Genomic DNA, 17,733 nt, shown 5'->3' with positions numbered 1-17,733 from the left:
CCTTCTTTTTTACAAACAGGATTGGAGCTCCCCAAGGGAATGACTTGGTCGGATAAAGCCTTTATCTAAAAGCTCTTGAGTTGCTTCTTTAATTCTTGGAGCTCAGCTGGGGCCATTCGATAAGGGGCTTTGGATATTGGTGCTGTTCCTGGTGCTAGTTCGATACTAAATTCTACCTCTCTCTCTGGAGCAAACCCGGTAACTCTTCCGGAAACACATTGTTAAAGTCTCGAACTACTGGCACCCTCTGAATCTCTAACTGTGGAACGTCACCACTCTGCACTACATGGGCAATATAACCCGAACCCCTTTCTCAACATCTTCCTGGCTTTCACATTACTAACCAGCATGCTCACCTGATGCCTTCTCCAAACTAAACCTATCTCCACTGTCGAGGTTAACCTCGCCTTCTTTTTCCGACAGTCAATCTCTACTCCATACCTTCCTAGGAAGTCCATCCCAGAATCCATCAAAACTGGCATATCAGACTATTAAGTCAACTGTCAACTCTCTACCCTGGATCACTAAGGACTCTCTTAACAAAATCTCTTGAGTCACAACACTAACCCCATCGGGTAGTTCTATCTTAATGGCTGAGTCGCTCTAGTAGGTTTCAAGCCAAATCTCTCAAGCATCCCATAAGATATAAACGAATGGGTAGCACCCGAATCAATTAAAGCATATAAAGGGACGCATGAAATAATAACTGACCAGTAACGGCTGATGGACTGGCCTCTGCTTCCCCTTGTGCCACGTAAAAATCTGGCACTCGCAGTACCTCCTAACTCTGAGCAGTTGGTGGAGAAGAGGACTTTGCAATCCCTAATCATGTGCCCTGGCTGTCGACACCTATAGCATACTCTCTGATCCCTCAGACACTCTCCCGGTGGTTCTTCCCACACTTAGGGCAAGGAGGAAACCCTTCCGTTCGAGGTCGCTTATTCTCCACTCCTTTCTAGTCTGTTTATACTGAACTTCTTTTTCTGATCTTTCATATCTTTGCCTTTTTCACCCTCATGTCTCTCTCTCTGAGGAGTGGAGGGTAGCTCCTTCGGTCCTCCTGCGAGGATCCTACAGAAGATTTTATTCTCAAAAATCTCCGCCTTCATTGCCCGCCTCAAGGCCTCACTTTAATTGCGAGGAGGGTTGGAGCTTGTCATAATATCCCGGCTATCTCCGCTTCAATCCATGCACAAACTTATCCCTTCTCAAGGCGGAGTGCTCACTATTCCCGGTGCAAACCTTGCAAGAGCGTTAACTTCACTGAGTATTCTTTCACAGCGCTAGTCCCTTGCTGAAGACTGATAAATTCTTGGACCTTCTCAGAACTTGGTCCTCGATCTATACTCAGCCTCAAACTCTTGCCTAAACTCTTCCCACGTCATTACTGTTGCGTCGTGAGTTTCTTCCATCATTCCCACCAAATTCGGGCATCACCCCGAAACAAGAACTCGCATACCGTCTTCTCCGTCTGACATGGGAAATAACCCGTGGCTCGTTCTACTGACCCAGCCACTCCTCTGCTACTACTGGATCCGTAGTACCCTTAAACTCTGAGGGCTGATGTTGACTGGAAAGACCATATATCGTTCAACTCTTTTCGGTACTGGGGGAGTTACCGTTTGCCCTCTTTCGACGGCGTAACTGGCGGTGCCTGACGGGGGGTACCACTCTCCCCTGAGTTTCAGCCATAACTTCTGTATAATCCCCGATTCTAGCTCATCCAAGGAAGGCGTAGACTCTGGTGGGTTAGAAGGTTCTCCTTCATTCACCACACCTTTACCCGCGATTTCGATAACTACGCCTCATCTACAAAATGACACACTAATGAACTCAAGAAACAATTACTGTAGGAAAGAATTACTCACACAGTCGGTTAGGAGACGTCGTGGCGATGAGAATAGTCAACTGTTCAATCCCAAAATCTTTGCTCTGATACCAAAATGTAACACCTCTGAAAACTAGTATAATGCATGCAATTAACAATGGAAAATTGGGCCCAAAAGTTTCTTTTCATTACAATTCACATGTCTTTATACACAAAGGTTACTGTTTACAAAAGTGCATTTCAAAAGACAAAATAGGGGAACAGTGTAGCTATTGCTCCTCGCGCGCGCCGACGCCCCTCCCCCGAATCATCACCTAGAACCTGCATCCACAAAGAAATAACGGGTGGCACAAATAATGCTCAGTAAGTAAAACTCTCTAACTGTCTGTCCCCGTGTGTGATTCTCATTCTTTCCTTTTCTAATTCTGTTTCTATTTCTGTTTCTAATAATCATGACCTCATCTTACCGAGGTACGGCCGAATGGCGTTCACACAGCACCATTTCACTCTCTATGGCTATCGGGTGGAATTCACACAGTACCAACCCTATCTTAGTGACTACCGAGTGAGGATCACAAAGCACCACCTCGTTCCTCCTAACTATCGGTGAGATCACCTAGCACCTACCCGTTTCTCATGAATTTTGGTAATGATCACCAAGCATTACCCATCTCTAGTCACTATCGGGTGATGATCACAAAGCATCACCCCGCTTCTAATAGCCATTGGATGATGATCACAAAGCATCAACCTACATATCTCTTAACTAATCGGTAGTGGTCACAAAGCATCTACCCATTTCTATTACTCATTGGTGACGATCACTAAGTATCGACCCATCTCTCTAAGGCTATTCGGATGATGACACAAAGCATCAATCCGATTCCCATAACGGTCGGGTGATGATCACAAAGCATCATCCCAACTATACTACTCTTCTAACTCATTCTATTGTAGCATTTTTCAATGCTCTCTACCCTTAGAGTAATTTTACCCACTAAGCTCTCTACTCATAGGGTATTTCTATACACAAAGTTCCACTCTTTCTTAGGTCCCTTTTCATGCATATAACAATGCACATGGATGATTCATCTCTACTAATGCACTTGTGAAATGCCACCATGCAATGTTGCAAGAATTAAGGTATTACTACCACTCAACCTCTATAGGCATTTCATCAAACAACTCATGTGCACTATAAAACTATCTCATAGTCATGAATCTAAAACTTTTCCTAACCATCCAAAATGGGGAAAAACCCCTTCACAAAGCCACAAAACCTGCCATAGAAAACACTTCCAAAAAGGGGATTCATAATACCCCTTAAATTTCATCTCAACTACCTTGCCAAACCAACACTCATTTCTCAAATTTGCAAGGTGACATTCACAAAGCAGAAATTTCCATTTAATACTCCTACATGGCATATTACATGCACATCACATACATACACCATTTCTATCAAAACCCTAATCAAGAAATTTCATGAACTCCAACTGGGTTGGGTTTTACTTACCTGCTATGGAGAGACTTCACCAATCTTCTTCCTTTCACTTGTTTAGCTTGATACTCCTCAAATCTTAACCAAAAGATGAAAACCCTCAAACTCAAATATGGTTTAAAACTCCCAAATCACACAACTTAAGAAGAAATCCTTACCTTAGGAAGCCTTAGTTACTTTTCTACCCCAAAATCACTTCAAAACCTGAAAAACCTTGATCAAAAGAAAAGAGAATTGAGAGGAGAAATGAAGAGTCACGTTTTTGAGAAGAAGAAATGAAGGGTTCTTTGATTCTAATTTCTTGTAATGAAATAAAAACACACTCATTCCCTTTTGCCCTTGTTCATTTTGGGAATTCCATCCATATCCTTTGATTCATTACAAACTCACCCCATATCAACATATTCTCCATGTAAAATCCTTACAATTCACTCCCCCTTTTCCTGCTAATTAGGGGTAGAAGGTCAAATGTCCTTGAGGAAGAAAAGGTCTAAAACTCAACCAACATGAAATTCGCCGTCGCCGCGGCGAAGAAACCTTTGTCGCCGCGGCGAACTATCCAAGAGTTTCGCCCTTGGTCTCAACACATCTTCGCCGCGGCGAAGACTCTTCTTCGCCCCGGCGAAGCTTGGTTCACTAAGATTCTTCTATTTTCAACCAATTTCAGGCACATTCAACATAAGGCTCAAACAACAAATAAACAAAAACCAACTCATTAAGGGCGAAAGAGAAACAATACAACGTACCTCAAGTGGGGCGTTACAAACGACTTGGCAATTAACTTAGTCTTGTAGTCCTTACCTGATTCTATTCTCAATTCATAGATAATATTAGCAGGAACGAGAAGACTCTTCCACAGCTTCTAACCATTTTAAGGACTATAGAGCAAGACATTAAAAAGTCTAAATCAATGATGTTAGTTGCTACTAACACTGGTTGAAGGGTAGTCGAGGTAAGGCAAAAGCTAAGGCCAAACCTAACCCAAGTCCAAACCTCATGATGCTCTTAATTCTGGGTGTGGCATCCACAAAGATAAAAGGTAGTTTGCTTCTACTATGGCAAGCTTGGCCACTACAAGAAACTTGCAAGGCCTTCCTTGAGAAAAAAGAAAGAACGCTTCTTCTTCTCAGGTATGTATATGATTAGATTTATTATCTCCTGTTACATCTTGGGTCATTGACACTGGATGTGGTTCTCACATTTGCAATAAAGTGGAGGGACTACGGTGTATAGATTGCTCGTCGCGGGATATGGACCTACAAGTTTGAAACAGAGCACATGTTGTTGCATTAGCTATGAGATCCTATTGTTTAACTTTGCCTACGGACTTATTATGGGAACTTATGGATTTCTATGATGTACCCTCAGTTTCTAAAAACAATATTTTTGTCCATTTGCACAAATGAGAATATGCTTTTATTGCTAATGGATTATTGTCTTTTAGTATAAATATATTCTTTATGGAAACATTCATAATATTTCGTATCTTCTTGAAATAGACAATAAGGAAATCCTCAAAGCAACTATCATGCCAAGTATGGCATTGAGTTAAACATACCTAATTATGGGATATGCCCAGAACTGCGACCCCGATTGAATATTGTGCTGTAAAAGTTGTAGATAAGACTCCATATGAGCTATGGAATGAGCGAAAGCCTAATTTGTCTTATCTAAAGATTTGGAGTTGTGAAGCTTATGTCAAGAATTGACCTCCATAAGCAAAAGTCTGATAAATGTCTTTTTTTTTTTTTTTTTTTTTTTTTTTTTTTTTTTTTTTTTTTTTTTTTGTGGAGTATCCTAAAGACCAAAGGATACATTTCTAACACCTAAAGAGCCCAAAAAAAAAAAAAAAATTGTTGCTTCTTTTGGGGTCCTCTTAGAGAAGGAATTTTTCCTAAGAGGTACTAGTGGGAGAAAAGTATAACTCGATGAAGTTCTAGTATCACATGATACATTAGACAAAGGACAAAATAATGTGCCCCATGATGTGGCTGAACATCATGAGGAGGTTACTCCACAATCTGTTGATGAGAGTAAACCACCTCGAGTTGCACAAGAGCCATGTAATAACTCTTTCTAGCTAGTAGACTTTGGAAAATATAATATGAAGTCACTAAATTTATCATAGAAATTATGCATGTATTTAAGTACAAAATAGTGGGCCCAAAAATTTCTTTACATTAATAAAAGTGTCTTATACATAAACTCAAAAATAGTGGGCAGTAGTGCCATTATCCTCCGCTCTTGACGTTCCATCCGACTCTTCTCACCTATTTCCTACAAAAACAGAGAAATCAACGGAGTGACCACTAATTGCTTAGTAAGTAAAACCGCTATGATACCCTTCTATCTCCATTGCTCGTATTCTAAATTTCTTTCCTTACATCACACTTTTCTATTCTTCTCGCTTCTTTCTTTGTTCTTTCTCTGTTCTTTCTCTATTTCTAATTCTCTCTCTGTTCTTTCTCTATTTCTTATTTCTCACTACTCATGATAGTAAGCATGGTATCATGCATAGGTATGATGCAAATGCACAAATGCATAGGATGTGCATTTTTCTTTCTGTTTTTCTATTTCTTATTCTGTTTTTCTTTTTTTCTGTGTTTCTTTCTTTTCTGTGTTTTTCTTCTTTCTTTCATTCTTTTCTTTCTTTTCTTTCTATTCTTCATTTTCTTTCTATTCTTTTCTTTTCTTTCTTATTCTCTTCTTTTCTTTCTTATTCTATTCTTTCTATTCTATTCTTTCTTTCTTTCTTTCTTATTCTTTGCCGATCGGACTCGGTTGAGGCATGGATTCAGAACCATGGCCGTGTGAGTGAGTACTGTCCTCATCTACATTCACTTTTTACAGACTGTACAAATTCTTCTTCTTCTTAGGCCGCTCACCGAAGGCGGCGTGCATGTAGGTATATTCTTCTGGGTACAGTCCTCATCCACATGCACTCTTACGAACTGTACAAATTCTTCTTCTTATTCTTAGGCCACTCACCGAAGATGGCATGCATTTGGGAAAATTCGTCTTGTCACTCACGGGTTCCCCATCGCAACAACCTCCTCTTCTCTTATCTCTCTTTTAGAAATTAGTATTCAATTTCTTTTCTTTTCTTTAATAATTCTCTTTTCTTCTTTGCTCTTTAATATTCTTATACGCATGTATGCATGTAGATGGACTTTTCTTATTGTTCTTTCTTAATTCAAATGATTAAATGCAAAAATGCAATATGGCGTGTGAACATGTCATTCTCTACTTTCTCTACTATCTACAAACTCATATAAAAAAGATAAATCAACATACTCATACATGCACTTCTCTATGAAATTTCATCAAACACTTTGTATGCACAAATAAAGCACTAAGGTGATTACACTCTACCATCTACAAACTCATATCAAAATAATAACTCAACATACTCATACATGCACTTCTCTATGAAATTTCATCAAACACTTTGTATGCACAAATAAAGCACTAAGGTGATTACACTTCCATAACAATCTCTAACCACCAAAATTTTGGAGCAAAGCTCCCTAAAACAACTCCAAATCTGGCCAGGAAAATACACTCCATAACTTTGCTCAAATTCTTTCTTAGCTCATCCAAACTTCCATCAATTTCTATAAACACAATCATCATTCCTCCTGGTGGAATTCTAACCATGAATCATCATCAATTCCATCAACAAATCTCAACACTCAAGCATATAAAATACATATAAAAATTTCTCTATACACATTATTGCTCAAACAAGGGCTAGGGTTCGATTTACTTACCTTGAACTTGGGTAGTTCCACACTAGAATCTCTCTTTTGGTAGAGTTCCTCTTCCTCTTAAACCCTAAGCATATAAACCATAAGAATTCAACACTTTAAAAATTAATCGCACATCTTATTGCTAGAATTCTCACCTTTGGATGCTTAGGATTGAATATCTACCAAAATCCAACCAAAAAATCCTCTAAATTGCCTTGAAAATTTGATGAAGAAATTGAGAGAATTTGGGGATGAAGGTGGCATGTGAGGAGTAGAGAATTGTAGGGTTTTCATTCTTGAACCCTTAATATCTCATTTATTACTTATACTATCCCATTTTGCCCTTGTATTTTCTACGAAATTCCATCTTTTCCCTTTAGTCGATTACAATAATGCCTTCATTTCCATTGCATTCTTCATGAAATTCTACTACTTTCACTCCTCACATTTTCAACTAATTATGGGTAGAATTACCATTTTACCCTTAAGGAAGTTTTCCAGAATTTTCTCAAAAATTCCAACAAGTTCTTTGCCCCAGTGAAATTGTTTCTTCACCTTAGCGAAACATTCCAGAGTGTACATTGCCACAGTGAACTTTCTTCCTTGCAGCAGCGAAGACTGCAATTCTAAGAACTCGATTTGGGCAGTGTGTACAATGCCGCGACGACAAAACTACTTTGCCGCGGCGAAGTCTGCAAATTCTAATTTTCAATCTTTCACCTTGAAATAAATAAAACTAAGAGCATTAGAACATAAATAACATACCTCATTGTGGGTATTACAAGCTATGTAGGTCTGGGAGACTGCATCATAAGCCCGAGAAATATGGTTTTCTTGTGACTCAACACAATAACGTACTGGTCTACCAAGATAATGAACTTGGAACCCATTATGACACTATATCAAATCCAGATTCCTCTAAATGGCTTGGAGCCATGAAATCTAAGAAGGACTCCATCTACTAGAATCTAGTATGGACTTTGGTGGATCCACTTGAAAGGGCGAAACACATAAAGTGTAAATGGGTCTTCAAGAAGAAGAGTAACATGGATGGTAACGTGCATACCTATAAGGCACAACTGGTTGCCAAAGGTTTCAAACAAGTTCATGGCATTACTTATGATGAAACCTTTTCACCGATTACGATGTTGAAGTCTATTCGGATTATGCTTGCAATTGATGCATATCACGATTATGAAATTTGGCAGATGGTTGTCAAAACAACCTTCCTAAAAGAAAACCTTGAAGAGGATGTGTATATGACAGAACCTGGTGGTTTCGTGACGGACAAACTAATAAGATATGCAAGTTTCAAAGATCTATTTATGGACTCAAGCAAGCTTCAAGAGTTGAAACATTCATTTTGATGATGTTGTAAAAGATTTTGGTTTTGTCAAAAACAAAGATGAGCCCTATCTTTACAAGAAGGTAGTAAGAGCGCAGTAGTATTCTTGGTGTTGTATGTTGTGTTAGAGTAGGTGCCCCAGAGCCAATCTGATTATAGCTATTGACTCTTTGTAAAGCACAAGTTAATATTAATAAAGGCAAATTCTCTATATCATTGTGCTTATCTTATTTAATATATTGATATATGCCCTTAGAGTGGTAGAATCGTGTAAGGGTATCAAGTGTTTTAAATCTTCATTGTGAGGAACCTATGATCACATATGATGGTCATTCTAGAAATGTTCGTAACCTCAATATTATTTTAAACTAGGGTACAGATAATAAAGTAAGGCTATCATAATGTTGAACAACCCTATCGAAAGGTTGTGATAGATCTCGCATGTCAAAGTTATTTAGTGACAACTTGGTGCAACGCATTAGTGCTTGTATTTGGCAAGTTCATTGGATTGACCCACCAAAGGATTCTATATAGATGGTAACCCCAGTATCTATGGAATATATCCTCTAACGGATGGTGGTGCATGTGATTCTTAGACTTGAGATCGCCAGAGTGTCGTGTGTAAATATCAATGTAGTTTGACACTAGCCTAACATAATCCTATCTAGGGTCATCAGTGTAGTAGTGGTTGGCTACATTTAGAAGTACACCATGGCTATGGTGATTGACATAAGATTCATCAGTTCTGTGTACAGGAGAATTTATCTCGCTGAGTTATTCGGTGAATGACAATAATCGCAACTATGTGACCACAGTAGAATTAAGTTGGTGCTCAAGTCCAATTTTATTTAGTCGTTGGTTCGATGATCGAATACAAACATATCAAAGTAGTAGATCTAAAGTTGATGCTATTTTTGTACTTCAAAACTTGATGAACTAGTAGATGATGAAAGGATTAGATTACAAAGTAACCATACCGTTGACATGAAGCTATATTACTGAACCCAAATCTATCAGGTGCATTGCTAAAGGCTAATCTTGGTTGTGTTTAGTGGGACGATTAATTGAGTGTTAATCGTAATACTATTCACTATTAATATGATGAGGAGCCTACAGATCACACACATAGAAGACAGATTAAGAATTAATAAGTGAAAGGAGTATTCTCATCTTTTAAGATGAAAGAGTATTTTTGTAATCTCACAATGCAATCAAATTTGTTGAGGTTGTTATCTATATTTAATTTCATATGGAAATTAAATTTATTGAGATAACATATTTAACTGTAATATTATTATTTAATATTAATATTTATTAATATTTATGGACAATAATAATATTAATTAAAATATCATATTTACCTTGTTTGGTTGTGGGTGATTCCATTCTAATGAAGGAGTGGGATTAATTATATTCCTATTATGGAATAGTGTTTTATTTTGTTGCACTATAAGTGAAACTTAAAAATAAAACTATTAACACTTTTAACAAAAGCAAAAACCCAAGCCACCTTTTCTCTCAAAAATGTTTTCACCCTTGGGAGAGTGAATTTTCTCTTTGAATATTTAGCACTTCATTATTTTTAAAACTAATTGATTTTACCAGAATCAATTAGTATTTTGTCTTGTCTTCATGTGGATACCGTTCATGCATTTGTTCCTTGGAGTGAAAGCGAATCCACAAAAATCAATTGAAAGGGCCTCCAAACGCTGGTATGAAATTGATATTAATGTTTTATTAATTTTTTTTCATGTTTAAACAATGCAAATCAGTACAAGGATCTTTGGGTTTTGGTTTATGAATAATTTTTTTTTTTAAATTTTGCTATGTTACAATCGATTCAATAAACCTACGCTTTGATGACATACTTCTTATCAGGAATGATCTACTGAACTTACAGTAGGTAAAGACTTGGTTATCGAAGTGCCTCTCCATGAAGGACTTAAGGGATGCAACCTACATCCTCAGAATAAAGATCTATCGTAATAGATTGTGCAGGCTACTAGGCCTAAGTCAGAGTACATACATAGACAAAATGTATCGAAGAGATTCAGTATGGAAGAATCCAAGAAAGGATTTCTTCCGATGTCACATGGTGTATATCTCTCTAAAGATATTTGTCCTAAAACACAAGAAGAGAGAAACAAGATGATGAGGATCCCATATGTGTTAGCAATTGGATCCATCTTGTATGTCATGTTATGTACTTGGGTTGATTTCTCATGTGCCTTGAGCAGTTGTAGTAGATATCAATTGGATCCAGGCAAGCATCACTAGACAACAGTCAAGAACATTCTTAAGTACCTGAAAAGGACTAAGGAGATGTTCTTAGTTTATGGAGGAGAGGATGAGCTCATTGTTGAGGATAAAGTGATGCTAGTTTCCAAATGCACAAAGATGATTATCACTCGTAGTCTAGTTTTGTGTTTTGCCCTAATGGAGTTGTATAAAGCTAAAATAGCTCCAAGCAAACCATTGTAGCTGATTTTAAAATAGAGCATGAGTATATTGCATTATCCGATGCAGTTAAACAGGCAGTTTAAACTTGGCATGGTCCTTAATATTGTTGATATAGTAGATGTCTATTGCAACAACAATGGAGCAATAGCTCAAGCCAAGGAACCATGGTCTTACCAACAATCCAAACACATACTCAAATAGTTTCATCTTATACGAGAAATGGTTTGGAGGAAAGACATGCAGATCTGTAAAGTAAATTTCGATGATAATCTCGTCGATCCACTAACAAAAAGTACTTAAGGTCATTCAGTATTAAATACATGAATGATTGGCTCTAGTGCAAGTGGGAGATTGTTAGAGTAGGTGCCCTAGAGTCAATCAATTATTATAACATTGACTCTTTGTAAATCATGTTTATATCAATAAAAGGTATTCTTCTCTATATCATGTAATTGATAATTGTATGTCTTGATATATGTCCTTAGGATGGTAGAACCGTGACAAGGGTATCGAGTGTTTCAAATCTCGATAGTGAGAACCCTATGATCACATATGGTGGCCATTCTAGAAACATCCGTAGCCCCCATATTATTCTAACTAAGGGCACAAATAATACTGTAAGACTATCATAGTGTTGAACGACTCTGTCAAAATGCAGTGATTGATCTCACTTGTCAAGGTTGTTTGGTGACCACTTGGTGAAACACATGGGTGCTTGCTGTAGGCAAGTTCACCAGACTGACGCACCAGAGGATTTCATATAGATACTAATCCTAGTCTCTGTGGAATAAATCCTTTAACGGATGGTGGTGCATGTGATCCTTAGACTTGAGATCACCGAAGCACCTTGGGCACCAATTGGTGTAGTTTGACACTAGCCTAATGTAGTTCTATTCAGGACTATCAGAATGATAGTAGTTGGTTGTATCAAAAAGTGTGTCAAGACAATGGTAGATTAATAGAGGATTCATCATTCCTAACTACGGGAAAAGTTATCTCACTGCTCAATCCAGTAATTGGCAATGATAATAAGTCTATGGCCACAATGGGATTGAGTTGCGGCTCAATCCAATTTATTATTTTGGTCATTAGTCTAGCAATCGGCGTGCCGAGCGCAACCAAAAATTAAATTACTCTACTCAGAACTTGTAATCACAGTAAGTACAGGTCGATCCACAGAGACTAACTAATCAGATTACCCAACTTAATATCACAATGAATTAATGAAATAAAAAGGGGTAAATTTTACTTCTAAAATTAATTACTACTAACAGGAATTAAGTAAAGAGAATTTAATAAAGAATGATTTCGACTCGAGGAAAATTACCCATGGTTGTAAACTGATCACTGACTTCTAATATATATTATTCTTTAATTGAATATTTAACCAAAGATTATTAACAAGCCAGACGATCTTTATCTTCCCTAAGTTCATTAATCTGAGCCCAGCACACAAATTAATTCTTATCAATAAATCACTTGGTATTACGCAATCCTTATGAATTTACTGATAGCATTATGAATTAGGAAGTAGTTAAAGATGAATAACAATCAAACAAGTGTCTGATTATTTAATTCCTTCCATGTTTCTTTTAAACAATCAACAAAAGCTTGGATCACAATTGTTTTGCTTAATTACTACTCTAGCTGAATATTATAGCAATTACGGATTACAAATTCAATTTAGCAATCAATCGCACAATCAATCAATTATAGGCCTCTTTAATCAATTAAATCATGCAACCATAATAAATAAAACAAAGAAACACAGATATACAAATATAAGAATAACTAAAATTAAGAACAAAGTCTCACAATTATGCTAACTGGATTGGTGTTTCCTTAAATCGAACAAAAGAATTTAACCCGACATGATGAGATGAAAGGCACAAAGAAAAGGAAAAATAAAACTTCGTTATGTCTCCAACTCTAAAACACTAGCCACCTAAAAGTTCTGTTTTCTATCTCCCCAAAGAAACTTATCAAAACTTCCCTTTTAAAAGCCAACTCCTAAATTTAAGGCAAATAACCAAACCCTTTTAGGAAAACACTTCTTTCTCTTTCTTCAAACCTACCCTTAATTTGTGCAAGTGAAATTCCAGCTCATACACATGAATTTCCAGCCCTCCAGAATTGTATTGAACTCCCTCTTGAAGTTGGACGAAGTCTCTATATGAGCCATACAAAAATAATCCAAATCGGCTAAGGATTAAAGCTTCTAGGCCAAAGCTGTAACTTCCAGGCCAGTTTTGGGAAGGACAACGAGCTTTCTAGACTTTGGCCCATTCATAATAATTGTAGTTCAGGATATGCACTTAAATTTTGGCTTTTGAATCGTCTCATTTGACTTTCAAAAACTCCAGCTATGCCCTTTTAAAGCTCTAGTGGTCGAACAGAAATCCTACTCCAATTAGGATTCGATTTCAGTTTTCAGCTTTGACTTTACACCAACAATAGGAGGCCCAAACGAAGTCGTCTCCAGACATGCCACCCAACTTGGAAAGCTTAATATGTCTACTTTAACTTCATAGATGGTCCAAAAACCAAACTGTAACTCCAAGTCCATCAAAAATCTGCAAACAGCCTAAAACATACAAAAGAAAAAATGTTGGAAACTTCTGATTTTACGTATATTTTACTAACTCCTAACCACAAATGCCTTATACATTAAAATCATCACTAATAGGCACCATAAGATATTAAACATGCCAAATAAACTAAATGCAAGGATAATAAAAATATAAAATTATAAGTCTATCAAGTACGAAGATATCGAGGATATCTAAGATTGACACTATTTCTATACCTCAACCTTGAGTAGATAACAGACGATAAAAGGATTCGATTGCATGGTAACCATACCACTGCAAGTAGCATTCTTTGCTAAGTCTCTATCTACTGGGTGGTCATGATGCCTTGCTAGAGGCCAATCATGCTCTTTGAGTAGTGAGATGATTGATTGGTAGTCGATCACAATACTATTTCACTACTAGCGCGATAGGAAGCCTACAGGTCACACACATAAGAAAATTGAAATCTCCAAGTATAAAGCTTTAAAGCTTTAGGGGCTTATGAACTGAATTTTCATTCCAAGATCATGTGGTTGCATGATTCTAGGATTCGGTAATGACAATCTCGATTTGCTGAATAAACCAAGTCAAGAATGGCAATTTATATTATTTAGTAGAAAGGGGCATTTTAGGCATTTTGACATTAAGGGTATTTTGGTAATTTTTTTGTGTAATTAAGTGAACGAATGTAACACCCACATCAAGGTACGTAATTTTATTTATGCCCTAATACCTTTCATTGGATTTTTTTGAAGTTACCTTAGACAAATTTGAAGGAAAATCCTTAAAACTTCATTAGGGATAAAATGGTCTTTTCACTCCTAATTAGATGAAAATGTGGGGAGTGAAAGAAAGAAAAATAATGTGAAGAAGACAATAAAATGAGGGTATTTTGGTAATTGACTAAAGGATATAGATGGGATTTCATAGAAAGTCCAAGGGCAAAATGGGAAGACATGCATATATTATTAGATATAAGGTTTCATTGAAGAAACCCTAACCATATTTCAGCCCTTGTACATGCCACCCTCACCATTTCTTCTCTCAAATTTCTTCACCAAATCTCAAAGAGAATTCATAGGATTTGGCTTGGATTTTTATAGATTTTCAATCCTAAAGCATCCAAACGTAAGATTCTAGCACAAGGTGTGTGATTAACCTTTAAAGTTTTAAATTCTTATGGTTTTTATATGATCTAGGTCCAACAAGAAGAGACTTTTAGCAAATGGGGGGTTATATCACACATTCAGGGTAAGTAAACCCAATTTTAGCCTTGATTTGAGTAAGACGTGTGTAGAATGATTCTTGCATGTTTGTATGTGAGAATTGTTGACTGTTTTTGATGTTGAATGATGTATAATTTCCAGCCATGAGAAGTAATGCTTGAGTATGTGATGAATTGGTGGAATTATGGAAGAATTAATGTTGAAATTTTGAAGTGTTGAGATTTGTTGAAATTGGCCAGGTTTATGGATATAATTAGTGAGTTTTTGCTCAAATTTTGGTGGATTTAGAGAGATATGGAACTGTAGCCAACTTAGTAGTTGCATGTGCATATGAATTGTTTGATGAAAATCCAAAGAGAAAATGCATGCATGAGTTGGCTAAACCCTAATGAAGAAAGGGTTAGAGAAAGGCAAGAATTGAAGTAGAAAGATTATGTTCGACTTAACCAAGTGTAAATTTTAGTATTCAAGGGTACATATTGTTATGCCAAAATTTAGAATATCACTTGGTCATGTTAGTTCAATGAGAGAGATGGCCCTTAGTGCTTAGCTCAAGTTGCTTGGACCTTTACTACTTCTTGAATAGCACATGAAAGTGTTAGAAAAGAATTGCATGTTAAAGTGTTACTTTGATATGGCCTTGTTGATAAAAAATGGTAGAATATGTCATGACATACCATTATGCCATAATGAATTTTCAAGTTTGTGTATGTGAAGTTGGAAAGAACATCAAAGAATGGGCTTGATCATGCATATATTGTGCATATAATTTATATATAGCCTTGATTTGGTAAATGAGAATATTAAAGAATATGTTAGCAAAGAATGAGAAAAAGAAAGAAAGAAAATGGCTTCTAGATTCTTTTAAAGCTAACATGCAAATATGTATATTTTCTCATTTACTAAAGAATGCAAGTGTAGAATTTCCATAGCTTGGAAATTCATTTAGAAATGTGTATAGTATCTCTTTCTATTCTCTTTCTACAGCATGTTATGTTAGAAGGTTGTTGCGATGGGGAACCCGTGAGTGACAGAGATGCAGAAAATTCCCACATGCCGCCATCACTGAGTAGCCTCGGCATAGCAGAACAGAATTTGTACAGTCTGTCAGCAGTATATGTGGATGAAGACTGTACCCAGCAGAAAATACTTAACCGCCATCAGTGAGCGGCCTCAACATAGCATAACAGAATTAGTATAGTCCATCAGCAGTGCATGTAGATGAGGAATGTACCCAATATACACTCACAAGGCCAGGGTTCCAAATCTATGCATCAGCCTAGTCCAAACGGCAAACCAGAGCAAAAAAGAAAAGAAAGAGATACAGAATAAGAAATAGAAAATAGAAAAGAAAAGAAAGAGATACAGAATAAGAAACAAAAAACAGAAAAGAAAAGAAAGAGATACAGAAAAGAAAAGAAAGAGATACAGAATAAGAGACAGAAAACAGAAAAGAAAAGAAAGTTCTTTTTTCAAAGAAGTTTATTATTCTACATATTTATTATGCGACTTGCATGATTTAGCATTTCTTATGTGCTCAACGATGTACAGTATTATTAATTGTCTTTGCACATTGGTAAGTAGCAAATCAGAATATCAGAAAAAAATGCAAAATAGCAGAAAAGAATGAAGAATATTAGTAAAGATTAAAGTGAGAAAAGGAAAGTCAGAATATGAGTAACGGAGGAAAAACAGTAGTGCAGTTTGGTTTACTTACTGAGCAATTAGTGCTCACTCCGTTATTTTACTATTTTACAGGTACTAGATGATTTACTATCGGGTGGGACGCCAAGAAGTGGAAGAGTTTGGTGGAACTGTCCAAGACTATCTTGTACTTATTAAAGTATATTAGTTATTTTGTGTATATACTTATATGAATTAAAATTTGAACTTTCGGATTTTACATTATATACCTATATGTATATATGTTTACAAAAGTTATTTAGTGGATTTTGTCATATATTTCTTATGGAATTACTAGCTAGAGAGAATATTACAACGAAAATTTACTTAATTCTGGGGTTGTTGCTCACCCGTATTTGTTTATGAAATCGAATTAACAAAATTACATTTTTTATTTAAAATATAAAATACCCATTTAAAGTTATTCCACCAAGGCGTATCATTGTAAGCTATCCTACTTGGAATAGGGTTAGGCCTTATTCCTAAATGGAATGGGGTTGAGTGTGTGTCCAACTACAATGTAATAAACCTTGGGCCTATATAAAGAAAAGGTTTAGATAAACTGGTAAATTTAGAAATTTATATTCTTAAAACCTAGCTACACCTTTTTGTCACTATCATCATAGATAGCACAAGATTGATCTAGCAATCAATCGATTCTTGTTCTTGTCAGTTTGCTTTGTTGCGGACTATGTAAGTATGCCAATAACATACTTGATACGACTTACGAATAAATCGTTTCTTTGAAGGGAAGGAGCCACCAGCGGAGGTATAACCCATTTCCTTGTATGATTTTATATTGAAGTGCACATATTCTTTGCTCTTGATCTTGGATTAGGTTGGTTTTAGGCTTAATTTGTTCTATTTTTTCTGCAACGATTTTCCCAAATTACCAACATGTTGCATCTGAAGAAATCTACATTTTTGTTTTGGTTATGACTTAAGTCATACCTTTACATTTTTGTTAGATTTCAATCAATCCTTTGATTAGTTCTTTTCACATCAAAACACAGGAGGGCTTAACAATCTTCCCTTGTTTGATTGATGACAAAACTAAGCAAAAACTGAGTTTTACAGTTATAAACATATCTTATAGACAAAATACAAAACAAAAAGAAAAACTCCCCCTTAACGAATTTCAAGCCAAACAAATTGAGCAAAAGCTCGCCCTCACAACAAGCATATCACAATACGAGCACAACTTAATTCTTCTCCCCACATCAACTTCTTCTTATTTTAACATCAACTCAATTTGTTTTCACTCTTCTCCCCATTTTTGCCATCAAGCAAATAAGGCATAATCATCAACATTCAATATCTGCTAATAACACCCAATAAGTATGGTGAAAAGAAATCAATATCCATATCAAT

This window comes from Pistacia vera, unplaced genomic scaffold (genome assembly GCF_008641045.1).
Source record: "Pistacia vera cultivar Batoury unplaced genomic scaffold, PisVer_v2 Contig125, whole genome shotgun sequence".
In the NCBI taxonomy this organism is placed as follows: Eukaryota; Viridiplantae; Streptophyta; class Magnoliopsida; order Sapindales; family Anacardiaceae; genus Pistacia; species Pistacia vera.
Note: the sequence above shows the minus strand (reverse complement) of the source record.